We start from the raw sequence: 15,213 nt of genomic DNA on the forward strand, positions 1-15,213 counted from the left end.
CATAACGCACTTGTAGTTCCATGCATGTATCCTATATGGTACATAACGCACTTGTGGTTCCATACATGTATCCTATCCTATATGGTACATAACGCACTTGTAGTTCCATGCATGTATCCTATCCTATATGGTACATAACGCACTTGATCGAACGGGATGCTGGATACTGTACTTGTTTTATCTGTTTTTGGCAGAGTTTTCTTATGAATATGGAAAGGGTTTTGTGGCTTTCATTGTAGAATAGTTCATAGGGCAGTAGGTATGAATAAACTATTTCTACATATATGGACGATCGATAGCTGAACATCATAACTGAAATGGTTCTGGTTTTAAATTATAATAACAATGGTCCTTACCATCTATTTTGTGTGTTGTGTGCAAGGATCTAAAAGCATTTTGTTCGTCTTTCGTTTCCATTGTTCTTTAAACTTAGGCGGAATAGGCTTTTGTGAAACATTTTCTTTGTAAGTAATTGCTAGACGTTCTAATATTACTCCTTTAACACCATTGAAATGCGCGTTCATTGAGTTAATGTTTTATATTCCGGGGTCGAATCCAATATGTCGAGACAATACCTTTCACATGACTTCTTTGAACTCTCTCATTCACAATGAATTAAAATAGAATAAGAATTGGCCAAACATGTCAATGTACATGCAAGAGGGGACACAGTCGTCCAAGACGCCGCAATTAGCTGTGCAGAGTTGCGTCCCTTGGGTACGCCAGTATGATTGTTTGTTCGAATCCCGGTTCGCCGCGAATTTGTTTCTAGGTTTGTTAGCATCATACCCGTGCTCGTGGGTTTCACCGAAGTGGTAAACGTCTAAGACCAGCAATATTCCATCAATATCAGGACAGGGGACATCAGCAATGGGGATAGACCACACGGTGGACCTAATTAAACAAAATATGATATAGAGGCAATGCATATATCTCTGAAATTACCATGTTATTTACCGTTATACAATATTGAATATTGATTAAAAGTGAACGTGCAATTAATATTGTTGTTGCCATAACACTGAGTTGAATCTGGCTCATTTCAACGTACCGGGAATAATGTATATATACACATGCACAAAAGTTAAGCGCCACCCACCCTATTTGTGAGCTGTTACTTTTGGCACTTAATGATGACTATTATAACAAGATGTACGATTGTTATAAGCCGTATATGTAAACCTCATGTGATGGAAAAGTTGTCTCAACGCAAGTTTATCTTGTGTTCCAAAGAATATGAGCAGAAAGGAATTTTACCGAAGACCAGAAATTGAAGGATTAGAAAACATTGAAAAACTTTTTTTTGTCATGTAACTGTAATGATATCAGCAGACCATATCAGGTGTCACATAGACACCCTAGGGAGTGCAGAATCTATTGCAAGACAGAAACGTCAGTAACGTGTGTATGATCCACGGACATTGACCACAGCTTCAACCCTACGCCTCATACTCATTACAAGTCGTTGAATGCTTCTCTGAGGCAAACGGATCCATTCTCCATGAAGTGCGGCTTCAAGTCCAGCGAGATTTTGAACTGGGGGATCACGATGTCTGATTTTCCGGCCAAGAATGGCCCAGAGATGCTCAATCGGATTAAGATCCTGACTACAGGCCGGCCAAGGAAGAGTGGCAATAGCTTCTTGACGCAAATAAGCCAAAACTGCAAGAGATCTGTGTGGTTTAGCATTGTCGTCCATGTAAACAGGTCTTGTCTGAAGAGGATGGTTGTCAAAATGAGGGACTACCACTGGACGAAGAACGGCATCTTGGTATTGTTGGCCATTCAGGTTTCCACGAATTGTCACCAGCGGAAGTTTGCAGCCGAGGGAAACACAACCCCATATCATGACAGACTCCCCGCCACACGTTAAGGTCCTCTGGATGTTCCTTGGTGCAAAACGAGTGTTACGTTGCCTGCAAACACGTATTCGACCATCAACAGTTCGTAGCAGCATTCGACACTCGTCAGACCAATGGATCCTTCTCCGGTTGGCCAAGCTCCATCGACTACGGACACGACACCATATCAGACGATTCCGCATGTGCCTCTCAGTCAATTGAGGACGTTTTACTGGTCATCTTGCGTTATAACCAGCCGCTCTGAGGCGACGCCTTACGGTCATCGTCGAGAGTCTCTGATGGGTAATCCACTGCAGTCTTAAATCTGTTGAAGTCGCAAATGGATTTCTTCTGACTATCCTGAAAAGACGTCTATCCTCTCTGTTAGAGGTCTTTCTCGGCCTACCAGACCTATGCCTATCATTGACATCATTGGTTTGACCATGTTTGACAATCAAACGAGTGATAACACTGTGATGACGACCCATTTGTCTTGCAATGGCCTGCATGACATGCCAGCATTTTTCATGCCTATCACTTGCCATCTTTCAGCATTCGTTAACTTTCTCCTCACCATGGCTGATTTTCAACCTCTATTGGAAGGGGAATCTCACACAGGAGCAAAATGCAACCACGTGTCTGAAACTTAAATTTCACTATTAATAGGGTAGGGGAACTGCAGCAACACGTAAAGCACGCTTTCCTTGTGGTATCTGGACAAATTTGGGTTCGTGAACTATGGAAGCCTAATTCAGTCATACATCATCATATTTCGTATTTCTGATTCCCGCACGTGAAATCAAGAGACTATGAATATGGTGGCGCTTAACTTTTGTGCATGTGTATATTATATAGGAATGTGTAAATATATTGCAATAAATGTCACCACATCTCAGTGTTTCAACAGCTCCTATGTCCTAATACAGTAAACTACGGTTATAACGAACACGCTTATAACGAACTGACGGATATAACGAACTTACTTTTTGGTCCCGACTACTTGCTGTAATCATGCTGTATATATGCTTATAACGAACTACGGTTATAACGAACTAAAATTAGCAGTCCCTTTGAGTTCGTTATAACCGTAGTTTACTGTACTTATACACTAAATGCCTGATCTATACTAGTACTCAAAAGGAGTTACCCCGATTTCTTCACCTGACTATAGTTAATCTGTCATAGCGGGTGGGTATTGCAACACAAAGCAACGTGTATTCGTAGCTATTCAATTGTGGGTGTTCTTTAACTTGTTTTGTGTAATATATATTGGAGTATCTCGTCCCGATTGTGTGTCTATTTAACATCATTACTGTTACTATGGACAGAGCTCAAAGCAAACAACTCTACAGTTGAGTGCTAATATAATCCAATGCTATTACATTCGGATCATTGTCCCACAGGGGGACAGAAACAAAGCATGTAATCACGCAGCTCGTTGTCACGTGACAGGATGGTCCCAACAAGGTCATTTTGGGATCATCGGTCAATATACTTTGTGATATTTGAGACAGGTTTGCTCATTCATGCTTAGAGCTAGATGCATCAGAACAAGGACAGTGGTTATTAGATGGTCACGTATATTCTAAACTCGGATGTTATTGGACAAAAGTATCTTTTTTGGTGAGCAATAATTGGATGTAATGCTCTCTTCGTGATTATATTATTATAGGAAGTCATCGACATGGTGTTTGCACCGAAATAATGGGATGTATTTCTCGAAAAAACATGACACGGCGCTCTATATTTTGATATGATTCATTTGGTCATTACGTGTACTTTATAAACTATGATGTGAACAAATAATGTGCGATCGTGTGTAAATTAAAGAGCGTTTTATCTCGAAGTAGATAATTAACGTTTTTTCATAAACATTCATGTAAAGGAATACACACGTAGTTCTGAATATACACAGATGTCAAATGCGAACATAATTGCACGACATAGATGTGTAAAATATGAACATTCAACGTATATATTAATTTTATCACATGCCATTTCAACATGCAATATTGACAGTTCATCAGCCCCAAGGTGACACAGGTTGCCCCGTCGTCTACGGCGCCGAGATTTGTTGTGCAGACTTGCGTCCCTTGGGCGTGCCGGGATACTATGCTTGCGGGTTTAACTCATCATGTTTCAAGGGTTGTCAGCACCATACCATCTGTGCTAATTGTCTGAGGCCTGCCTCACTTCGGACTTCGTATCCTCAAGGTGATACCAGCACGCGGTTATATGAAAACTGAACTTATATATAAACTGAAACACTCCTCAAAGTGGCGTTAAACCCAAATCACTCACTCACCCCAGTCACATTATCCAGTCCAGTCATGACGCACTCATTCTGTAGATAAGGTGGCTTTAAAGACCGTATCTTTAACATATGTATAGGGTCACCTTACCCCCACTGCACATAACGGCAACACAATATGAACGGGATAACTTCTAGCTTGAGTGCAGACCTAATTACATCTATGACCTATATGCAGAAGAAAACATTATAGAACACATTCTTGACAAGGAGACGTTACCAACTGCACCTTGAGATAACCATACTGATATCTGATGAAGAAGGAACGCACCTTACCACTAACTGATGTCTAACTGATATAGCACTAACTTAAGGTAAGATCAACTAAAATGAAGCATGTATTTTGAGATATTGTGGTGAGGACGAAGTCAATTTGGTGAAGTAAAAATGTTTCGTGAATGAGTCAGTTCCTCCCATGATTGGACCTTTCTTAAAGAAAGTGAAATGACGTAATGCGTGCATACATGGGGAATTTCTGAGAAACAAGCCAACTGGTAGGTAAAATGCTAGGGCCATTTCAGAATAATATGTTCAGTGAGTTAGTGAAGGTTAATGTACATTCTAGCTAACATTACATCATTTATCATATAATCGAGTCTGGGTTCCATAGTACGAGAAATCACTGTTCCTTGTTGCATATAGGAGAACAATACCCCTATCACATGAAAACATGTCGGACTTAATGTATAATACTAGTACAGGTAATTGATACCGAAGTCAGCCATTAGCCTTCACAGACGGATTTGATTATCCAAGAGGGATCTGTATTGTCTTACATTTATTCGTAGGTAGGATTGATTTATGAGGAAGTGGATTAGATCCAGCCTAGGTACACATAGTGATATCAATGAAAGCCATCACACTATACATGTATGAAAGTTATAACATAGATGAAATGTATGAACAAATCAAATAAGCAAGATGTATGAGGCCCATCAGATAGATGCTAATTAATAAATAGGCACAAGCCAGAAGACCTGCTTATAGGTACAATATATTATATATATATATAGTGAATATATAGATATAGATATATAGTGAAAAATAAATACATATATATATATATATAGAGAGAGAGAGAGAGGCAGAGATAGAGAGAGTGTATGTATGTATGTATGTATGTATGTATGTATGTATGTATGTATGTATGTATGTATGTATGTATGTATGTATGTATGCATGCATGTATGTATATAAATTACTGTTAAGTGTATTTGTTTGCACTCCATTCTATTACGGTACAGAGGCAATGCTGTAGACATGCATACAATCAGTAAACACAAACATACATATGACACTTAGAGCATATATATAGAAGAAAACCCACTACATGAATGCAATGAAACCCGTAGGAAAAGAAAAACATGAAATAATCCATTAATGTTGCCAACTACCATGATATGGTTGCCTCTATCAGTTTCGTGAAAGAATGTCCATTCATGTAGGCTCACAGATGCTCGTACTTAACGTGTTGTCGGCAGAACAGTAAATCCTACACATCAAACAACATGTCACTACTCCCAAGCTAATTAGCACAACTGTCTACCACAGGAACATACTGGTAGAGATAAGCCTTTGAGCTTGATAAACCAGACCTTTGTAGGTCCCTCTGGTAGGGTTGATTGTTCACATGGGCCTGTTTATTTGCAACACACGAGCTTGTTAGCCCATAAAGTTAGATATTGTGTTAGGCATTGACGTAGGTTGTTGACGAATGTTGAGGGAAAACAGTCAAGTACTTTCAGAAAATGCTGGTTGCGTAAAAAACAACAACAAACAAACGTAGCTACATACCTATCTTGGAAGTTGTAATGAGATTTTTTTTAGTTTTTTGTCATAATTAAGTTGTGTTCCCGTTGGTTGTGTTCACAGTATGAGAAAGTTCATTACTACATGTGGTAGTTTATCTTTGATCTCGATGACGCGAAACGTGACAAGGGTAACTTTATTCCTAGTGCTTTTGAGTTAAGGGCATTCTTGTTTGTTTGTGAATATGAACAAGTTTAGTTTATATATAAATCCGACAATAACAATTTCAATATGCATAAAAATCGCCATTGAACGATTCCGACTATTTCTTAAGCACTGCCCCCCACTGTGAATATATTTCATCAACGTTTTTATTTACTTATAAGCAGCACAATCTCTGCACTTGTACCATTCAAAATTAACGTATCGTTTTTATTAGTTTCAACAATATCAGTAAATGCAGTATCGAGTCACTGAATTTTCGGGTTCATCGATCGCTTGATTGTCTGTTTTGTTGGTGTCATTAATATTTGAGGTGAAATTGGGTTTAACGTCGCGTCCAAGATTATTGCATTTATATAACGACGTGCATGCACGTGTGTGTGTGTGTGTGTGTGTGTGTGTGTGTGTGTGTGTGTGTGTGTGTGTGTGTGTGTGTGTGTGTGTGTGTGTGTGGCTGCTTGTACTAGTCCGGACTGATGCCGATTTATAGTGCTAGCACACTGAGATACCATACCGCAGTTTAACATGGATACCCCACTCAAACACAGTATACTGACTCCGAGCCGACCAGTCCTTGTTTTAGCCCCTTAATGCCGAGCGCTAGACAAGGTAACAACAAGTACCATGTTTTAACGTCTTTTGGGATCGAAACCCGGACCTTCCGCTCTACTACTAGACTACGGAGGCGGTCTCAATATCATTTGATAGTGATTCAAATAACACATGCTCATGACAAAGTCGGAATCGTACAATCGACTCTAATTTCGGCAGACATTTCTTATGAATTTGGAAAAGAGGTTTGTCGCTTTTATTTACAGGCCGCTGTCTCTTGGCGAGAGTATTGCAGTACGACGTCAGGCAATAAATACTCACATTATTAGTCAAATTGTGTGAATGGCGGGCTCTTCCTGTAGAGCAGGTCATGCTTACCCTTTTCGCGAACACCTGTTGTCATCACTGATTTGCAGTGGTCCATTCTTATATTTTTCACAGCTATTTTGCCTTCGCGCCAAATGGAATCTGTTTCGGCGGATAATATAGATTGGTAATTCTCTTGCATTGACAATATATATTTATGTTCGCGAAAAGGTATTCTGCCCCAACTGTGGCACCCGTCACAAGCACACGCAAAGGCGAGTCAAGCGTTCCCTTGAAACAAAACCCATATGGTACAAGTCAAAATAAGAATTTGCATCGGACGCTCCCATGTATTTTTCAATTCTCTTTGGACAATGATATTCTCCTGTTATCTGTATCTTATAACATGCATTTTACCGGAATAGTGTTATAGTGGTGCATGTGCTGATGCCCTTTGGCAGCAAGTTCTCCCCATCGATGCATTCCCCTGTGTAATAGTGGTGCATGTTGTGTTTCCACCTTTCAGCAAGTTCTCGCCATGGATGCATACCCCCTTTTTAATAGGAGTGCATATGGTGTTGCCACCTTTCAGCAAGCTCTCGCCATTGATGCATTCCCCCGTGTAATAATGGTGCATGTTGTGTTTCCACCTTTCAGTAAGTTCTCGCCATGGATGCATTCCCCCATGTAATAGTGGTTCATGTAGTGATTCCATCTTTCAACAAGTTCTCGCCATGGATGCATTCCCCAATGTAATAGTGGTGCATGAGATGTTGCCACCTTTCGGCAAGCTCTCGCCACTGATGCATTCCCCCGTGTGATGGTGGTGCATGTAGTGATTCTACCTTTCATCAGGTTCTCGCCATGGATGCATTCCCCCGTGTAATAGTGGTGCATATGGCGTTGCCACCTTCCAGCAAGTTCTCACCATGGATGCATTCCCCCGTGTAATAGTGGTGCATCCGGGGTTGCCGTCTTCCAGCATGCTCTCGCCATGGATGCATTCCCCTGTGTAAAAGTTGAAATAGTTTGCTGTTGAATGGACATGTCAAGGTTGATTCAGTGGTTAGATATATTTCTCAAAACATGTTTACATGTCCTGACGCCGGAGCAATTTGCTAAAATACAAGCAGTAAAACATATCGTTATCTGTTAATATGTCGTAAAGAGAGATTTACGTTTTCCGTTTGACTGATGGTGTGACAGGTGTTCTTTGAACATGCATGTAAGCATCAGTACACATGTCGCGTGGTAAATAAACGCCGCAGTGTTTTACTGGGTATACTGCATGCGAGTGTACAGAAGTGTGCCAACATTTGTGTGTGGCGTATTTAACAAACAGTCGTTAAACCTGAAAGGGGAAGTGTAAACAGCACACAGAGTGGTCATATAAAACAAGGCAATACATATAATGCTGAGTTGTGTGGTCAGTGACGAGATTAGACAGCATTTTGAATGATGGGTGTCAGCTCAATGTTGGATAAACGCCGAACGGGAAGATGGTTGTTGACATTAATATTTGATATGGTGCTGACATACCCCTGATCGTGGTTAATCGGGGATCCTGGCAGTTACGGGACACTTCTCTGCTCATTCTACTTGACCGCCGATCTTTATGCTTGTACGAATGGTACATCATATTCGTGACAGTACAAATTTTGTAGTTTATAACGAGTGAGTGAGTGAGTTGGGTTTAACGCCGCTTTTAACAGTATTCCAGTTATATCACGGCGTGTCAGCTTAATGTTGGAGGAAAGCCCGAAGTGATGCAGGTCTCAGACGTTTACAACTTCGGTGAAACCCGCGAGCACGGGTATGGTGCTGACAAACCTAGAAACATAATCGGGGCGAACCGGGATTCGAACCCACAATCATAGGTTTCTGGCGTGCCCAAGGGACGCAACTCTGCACAGCGAATCGCGGCGCCTTAGACGACTGGGCCACCCGTGCCCCCAGTTTATAACGATTGTGCAGACATTTGCTTATTGATTCATACAACATGTTAACTTCTCTGAAGATCTACAAAGATCACAATTAACATGTCAAACATTGAGGGTTTCAATATGATAATCCCCAAATCGCTTTAAGTCTAATGATGACACGTTCATAGAATATTGGTGTCAATTTTAGGAGGCATCTGATCTGAAGCTACGATATTGGGTATCCGATAATGACATTATTGGTTCATACATGTTCAAGAAGGATTGGAAAACTGTTCAAATTTCATATAATTTCATGGATATTTAAGCTTAGAATTGCAATCATACTATCAAGTATGAAGAATCCAATAACAATGTCACTTAATTGAGAATTCAGTTCATTATGAAACGAACGTCGTTCAAAATGGATTGTCCCATGCAGTTACGACTCCATCTTTTCAACCGTAGACTACTGGCAATGTATCTTCTCTAACGATGTCGTTTCTATTATAACGTCTTATCGGCAACAAGAATTTCCAGAAGGTATATTAAGCTTTATAACATCCAGATTGTCACAGAATGTGGTTGCCCGACTAATGAGTCAATCTTTGAAGATGCGTTTTCCCGTATAGAATATTAAATATGTCATAGGTCATGTTTTCTTCATTTATGCGTAGTAAACTTGAATTAATTTTAGTAACAATATCTTATCATTGTGTTAGGGCAATACATGGTAATATATGCTTCATTGTGTCACTAAACGTTGATTCGTGTATTTACATAATCAGACCAGACAAATCAATGATTAACATCATTAGTATCGATCTATGCCATGAAGATACGATGTGATTCATATGTGTAATGTTGATAAGGGGCGGTTGAGTTGCCTCGTGGTTATGACTTTGACACGTTACGACGAAGACCCGGATCGATCCCCCACTTTGGTTCATTACGTAAATCCCTTTTATTCTACCCCTATGCCGTGATATGATTGGAATATTGCAAATGGAAGAAATGGTGGTGGGTCGGGGTGGGGGGCATCCTGTATTGTTGATCATGTAACGAGAACATACATTCTGAGTCTAGTAATACTAACAATAACATATTAGTCTTTTCGAAGACTTGGTTCGATTCTCCATATGTGTAATATGTTTGAAGTCGATTTCATTCTTGGGGTCACTGTTGTGGCATTGCTAGAGCATTCCTAAATTCAGCGTGACTCCTTACGAATCAGTACAGGTAGAAGAAAACACCAAGCTTGTAGCCTTTATATCTTCCCTAAATCCGCACAAATCGCGGAAAATAACCTTTGGTGTATATTATGCTGTTTCTTCACCTTTGTGTAACATAGCAGAATACCACGTGTGTAACTCGTAGCAACGATTCAAGTAGTTCTTGTAGGGGGAATTTCCGGGAAAACTGCGAAACACTTAAACCATATGTTTAAATAGCTTTACTACCAACACAACATACTTCAGTCCAATGTGACAAGGAGTGAACACATCAGCTGTTTTCTTTTCCAAAATGTAACTGTAAAGAGAAACAAACTGCAAGAACGCACAGACACATCTTCCCTCGTCTTCCAGTTTCATAACACTGCTTTTACGAGAAACACCATCTTGTAAGTAAATGAAATATCTTTGAACCTATTTCGAGAGCACACTCCATTTGTGTTAACGCCAGTGTTGGTTCTAAGGCAAGCCCAAGACAATTGTACCAAGCCCCTTACCCATGATGTCACGTTGTGTGAGTGTCTGCACGTTAGTCCCAGACGTCTCTCGTCAGTCAACAGACTCACGTTGGTTTGTGTTGGTCAAATAACCGATATTATAGAAACGTTGTGTGACATCTCATCGTATAAAGATGCTAGAAGACCAATCGGATTATAAGACAAGGGAAGGAGTCCATATTCTGTGACATTGACATATACGTATTATGATGCTGCACATAGAAGTCTACTAAGGACATGGAAGAAGCAATTGTCAAGCGGCCCTATTAAGCCAGTGTGTTGCACTACAACAATATGTGGACTATTCATACTGGGAAAAACCTTTATACGTTTGGTGCAGAGTAAGTACTGTAAACATTATGTAATTATTAACATTCCAACGCTGTGCCACTCTCTAGAAAACGCTTAATGGAGCATGCATGTATTGAGCAATGCACGAATATCTTTTCAATGCACTTGGTGTATTGGTGTATGGATGTATCTACATGTGTACTTGGTACACTTCCTAGCTGGAAATAGATTGATGTAAGGCATACCCACATTCTCGTGTTGCGTTGCAATCTGCATGGAGCATGTCAACATGTGTACGTTTACACATAACTGAGGCAGTGATATATATGGGTCTTACTTTTTATATGGGTAATATTTTTTTTCATGCCCTTTAAGGAATGTATATACTAAATATAAAACGTCAACGCCAGAGAATACCCAGTCTCGATTATCCCTCGAAACAAGATTCCACTGGGCGTAAAAGGTAAACTAGTGGTGAAAAGTGTATCAATTGATCTCTGACAATCAGTGATGACACCAGGTGTAGCACACGCCATTCACACAGCTTGCATAAAAAGGTAAGTATTTGTTGCCTGACAGCGCTTAGCAGTATTCCTGTCGGGTGAGAATATTAACATCCTGTGGTGATTCCGGGTGAGAATAGAATAGAAATGTAAATATGATGATCGAATTAATGGGATCGTTGGACATACTCGGCGACTTGGATAATTGCTTGTCATCGTACACCGACGCCGTGGAAAATTTCCTGGTAATTTCAGTCATTGATTACTAGTATTTGCAGGTAGACGTCCGCCACGAACGTGGAAGCTCCGGGGTTCGATCCTCGGCCGCGTCATACCAAAAGACGTTAAAACATGATACTTATTACCCTGTCTGGCGCTCGACATTGAGGGGCTAAAACAAGGACTGGTCGGCTCGGAGTCAGTATACTGCGTCTGAGTGGGGTATTCATGTTATCTCAACCCACACACGCTAAATGAGTGCAATAATCTTGGCCGTGACGTTAAACCCCATTTCGCCTTACAGGGAGACGTGATATAGATCGAATATTGCTGACTACGTCGTCAAACAAACAAACATTAGAGTACATTTGAACGTACAAGATCGTGCTATGAGTGAATGAATCCACTTTGTTCTATACACTAATTATATTTCCCCTTACCTTGGTAGGTTACACTCGTCTCAGGTTCGAGTCCTCGAGTGGGTTTCACTTAAAGAGTAATCATTGATCGTCAAAGACCGGCTTCACATTGGCTGTCCTCCCACATGAAGTTGATATACTGTGATATAAGCGGATCCATTGTCCGGGAAAGTAATGTAGTGCTTTGAGGTGAGGTGAGGTGAGGTGAGGTGAAATTTGGTGTAACGTCGCGTTCAAGATTAGTGCATCCTTGTTTAAACCCCTGAATGCCGAGCGTCAGGCAGGGTAACAACAAATACCATCTTTTAACGTCTTTTGGCATGACGTGGCCGGGGCTCGAACCCACGACCTTCCGCTCTCCGAGCAGACGCTTTATCCACTAGACAACGGAGACGGTCTTAGCTTTAGGGTGTGCATGTGGCGCACTATATATGCACATTATTTTATTACTATTATTAGTCACTATGTAAAAATAATGCCTTATTTTCCACACTAAGGCTGATAAACATATTCCACTGTTGTGCCACTATTTAGTTTCGTACAGGCGTATTTCCACGTTCATGTACATACCGATGTGGTCAACAAGCAGGACCACATGATGGAAATAAATCCAGTATGAGTTCCAACCACGGCTGGAACCAATCCCGAAGTCGACATTTACTAAGACAAACAACGCTGACTTTGTAAATAGGGTTCAACAAATATGAGGAGAATTACTTCATTACTAAGTCAGAAACGATACGTATTGTTTCAACAAAGTCTGACAAACATTGACGCAAACTGTGATCCTGGACATTTTACGACATCCATATGGATCACTTTCCAGCATTATTACCAAAGGCTGCATAACGACAATGTAGGAAACGTGGCGGCTCTGTCGGAAACCGTTCTGTGATCTGGGGGTCAGAAGAGAGAAGCAACGGTTCCTGTATTCCGAAAATCACAATTCGAATTTATGCACTTGATACATGTGACAAATAGCAATGGCCTGAATACAACGTTGTTCTGTGGATGTTTGATTATTTCAATCGTTGGACATTTTGTACACACATATGCTGGTAATCTATGACCAAGGGGTGATGCATATCTTTGTGAAACATGTTCAACATCCTATTATGGAAAGTAATGGCTAGCCAGAGAAGCACCAATCAGCCATACTCCTGTTTATATTACCCTTAAGTCTCTGTATCTTTGGCACCAGTAATCCTCCTTGTGTCTCTGTCACGAATGATAACAGACCTGAATTATTTTATACCGCTGCGCAACAATGTGGAGGAAAAATGACCAACTTAACGTAACGTCACATGCAAGCATAACGTCCGACTACGCCAGGATCGCAGATTTTACTACCCTCAAGAACGTAAGCATTTATGGGACCACGGCCTGTTATTGTGAAGCCATATGTTTCTTGAGTAGATGGTTTTACCACCCCCTTGATGGACTCTGGATTTGATAAGTAATCTTAGGAGAGCCATGTTCATACATAAGGAACGGTGCTCCAGGGTTCAGACTACGTTTTGTGTGAACCGTTTGAGGTTATAGTTGTGCCCAGGAGGTCGTTGTATGTTCTGGATGTAAGAAACAACATTCTTCAAAGCCGAGATGTGATATTGGTGGTTACAGGAATGTTAAATACGTCAGGTAGGTCGTTGAAACGTTTTTTTTGTATATATTTCTGGTTGATTTGGTATGTTTTATTTGAATACAACATAAATATATCTTGCGTGGAATGTAACAGGGAAAATATGTTTTGAACACTCGCGTTATAGATAACACACCTCGAAACAAATCTACATTTAAGTATGGTTGTATAGCTCAGATTTAGCCCACAATCCCTCTTCCCTTTGTCGATCACTAAGTAACTTGAGTAACGTTGTTTCGTGTTTTGAGCACAAGGAATTGGCCAAATCACAATCAATTAACCAATGCACGTTTGAAAAAGAATGAAAATAAAATACACATTCCTGTGACCGTAATTATCTCATGTGTCAAATCCTTTGTCCATGTGTAGTTGGCGAAGAAATATATATCATTGGATGAATTTCCTTAAGTTGAGACGAGGTGCCACAAGTTACAACATGTAATTCTCCATTGAACTCGCGTCATCGATTGATGATTACACGTTTCAAATACCTACTCACACAAACACGTTAGTTAATTACAGGATTATACTTCAACACCCCTTTGAAGATTTTAAGAAGTACGAGGAGTAAAAGTCAATATAAAAGTGTCTTGAATTACAAAACAAAGAAGACTCAATTGAGCGGATGCAGGTTTTGCGTATAAATCGAGAAGCATGCGCAGTTACAGCACTCGTTTAAAGTTCCGTCTGGTTAGTTCGTTCAGTGTTACGTTTCACCTTGGTAGGAGGAACTGCATTGAGTCCTGCTGAACAGCAATGGTGTAGTCTTCCTGTGCCAGGTAAGAAATGAATGATAACGTTATTTTTGAATGACAGAGTCTTGGGATAAAATTTCAGTCCATGTGAAATGGTCCATCGTGTGCTCACTACGAACACCTGGTGTCAAGGACACGCACTGACTATGACGCAGGGTGTTCTTAGTGGGTAGTTATGTTTGAGCAACATCCGAAGATGAAGATGTGTCATCGCTTCAATATTCTGGGATATGTCAGAAACACGCTCACTTATCCACTGTTGAAATGTAATTTGTCTACAAGATGAATGTGTGTTATCCTTCTCTCTGTATTGTAGCTATGGCAGTTTGGGGTACTGTAGCATAGGTTCGCACCTGATGGCCCTGGTTAGGATCCTGGGTTTGTCAGCACCATGTGTGTCCGACGTGCTGGTATAGATCCTTATTCCGTTGTCTCTACTTTGTCACCCGTCAACTTGTAAGTAATGCCTATCAAACAATACAGGGTTAAATCACTTACTAACTCCAATACCTGTGCAGTACATAAGATAAGATTGGGACTTCCAGCAAAATTCTCTTAATGTTGATCCACAAAACGATGCCTTCGTACACTTGATACCTGGAAGTGATTGAAGGCTATATGCTGAACTAGTATACATGCACATACTATTTACATTGGCGTCTCAGAAAAGATTATGATGCTCCTGAGCGAATGCCCCGACTGAAACAACACTTACATTACTGTATGGGCAATACTTTAGAGTATAAGAAATAGCA

General features: G+C 40.5%; 1 protein-coding gene across 1 annotated transcript in view; it reads left to right on the forward strand.

The window, feature by feature from the left end:
* Positions 1–4,338: 4,338 nt before the first annotated feature.
* Positions 4,339–15,213, forward strand: part of LOC124142001 (prostaglandin E2 receptor EP3 subtype-like) — an 80,611-nt gene continuing 69,736 nt past the window's right edge. Inside the window, exon 1 of the mRNA XM_046510239.2 lies at positions 4,339–4,466. The gene's annotated coding sequence lies outside the window, so the exon portion shown is untranslated. The remainder of the gene's footprint in view (positions 4,467–15,213) is intronic.

This window comes from Haliotis rufescens, unplaced genomic scaffold (genome assembly GCF_023055435.1).
Source record: "Haliotis rufescens isolate VD_foot unplaced genomic scaffold, xgHalRufe1.0.p SCAF_2, whole genome shotgun sequence".
Classification (NCBI taxonomy): Eukaryota; Metazoa; Mollusca; class Gastropoda; order Lepetellida; family Haliotidae; genus Haliotis; species Haliotis rufescens.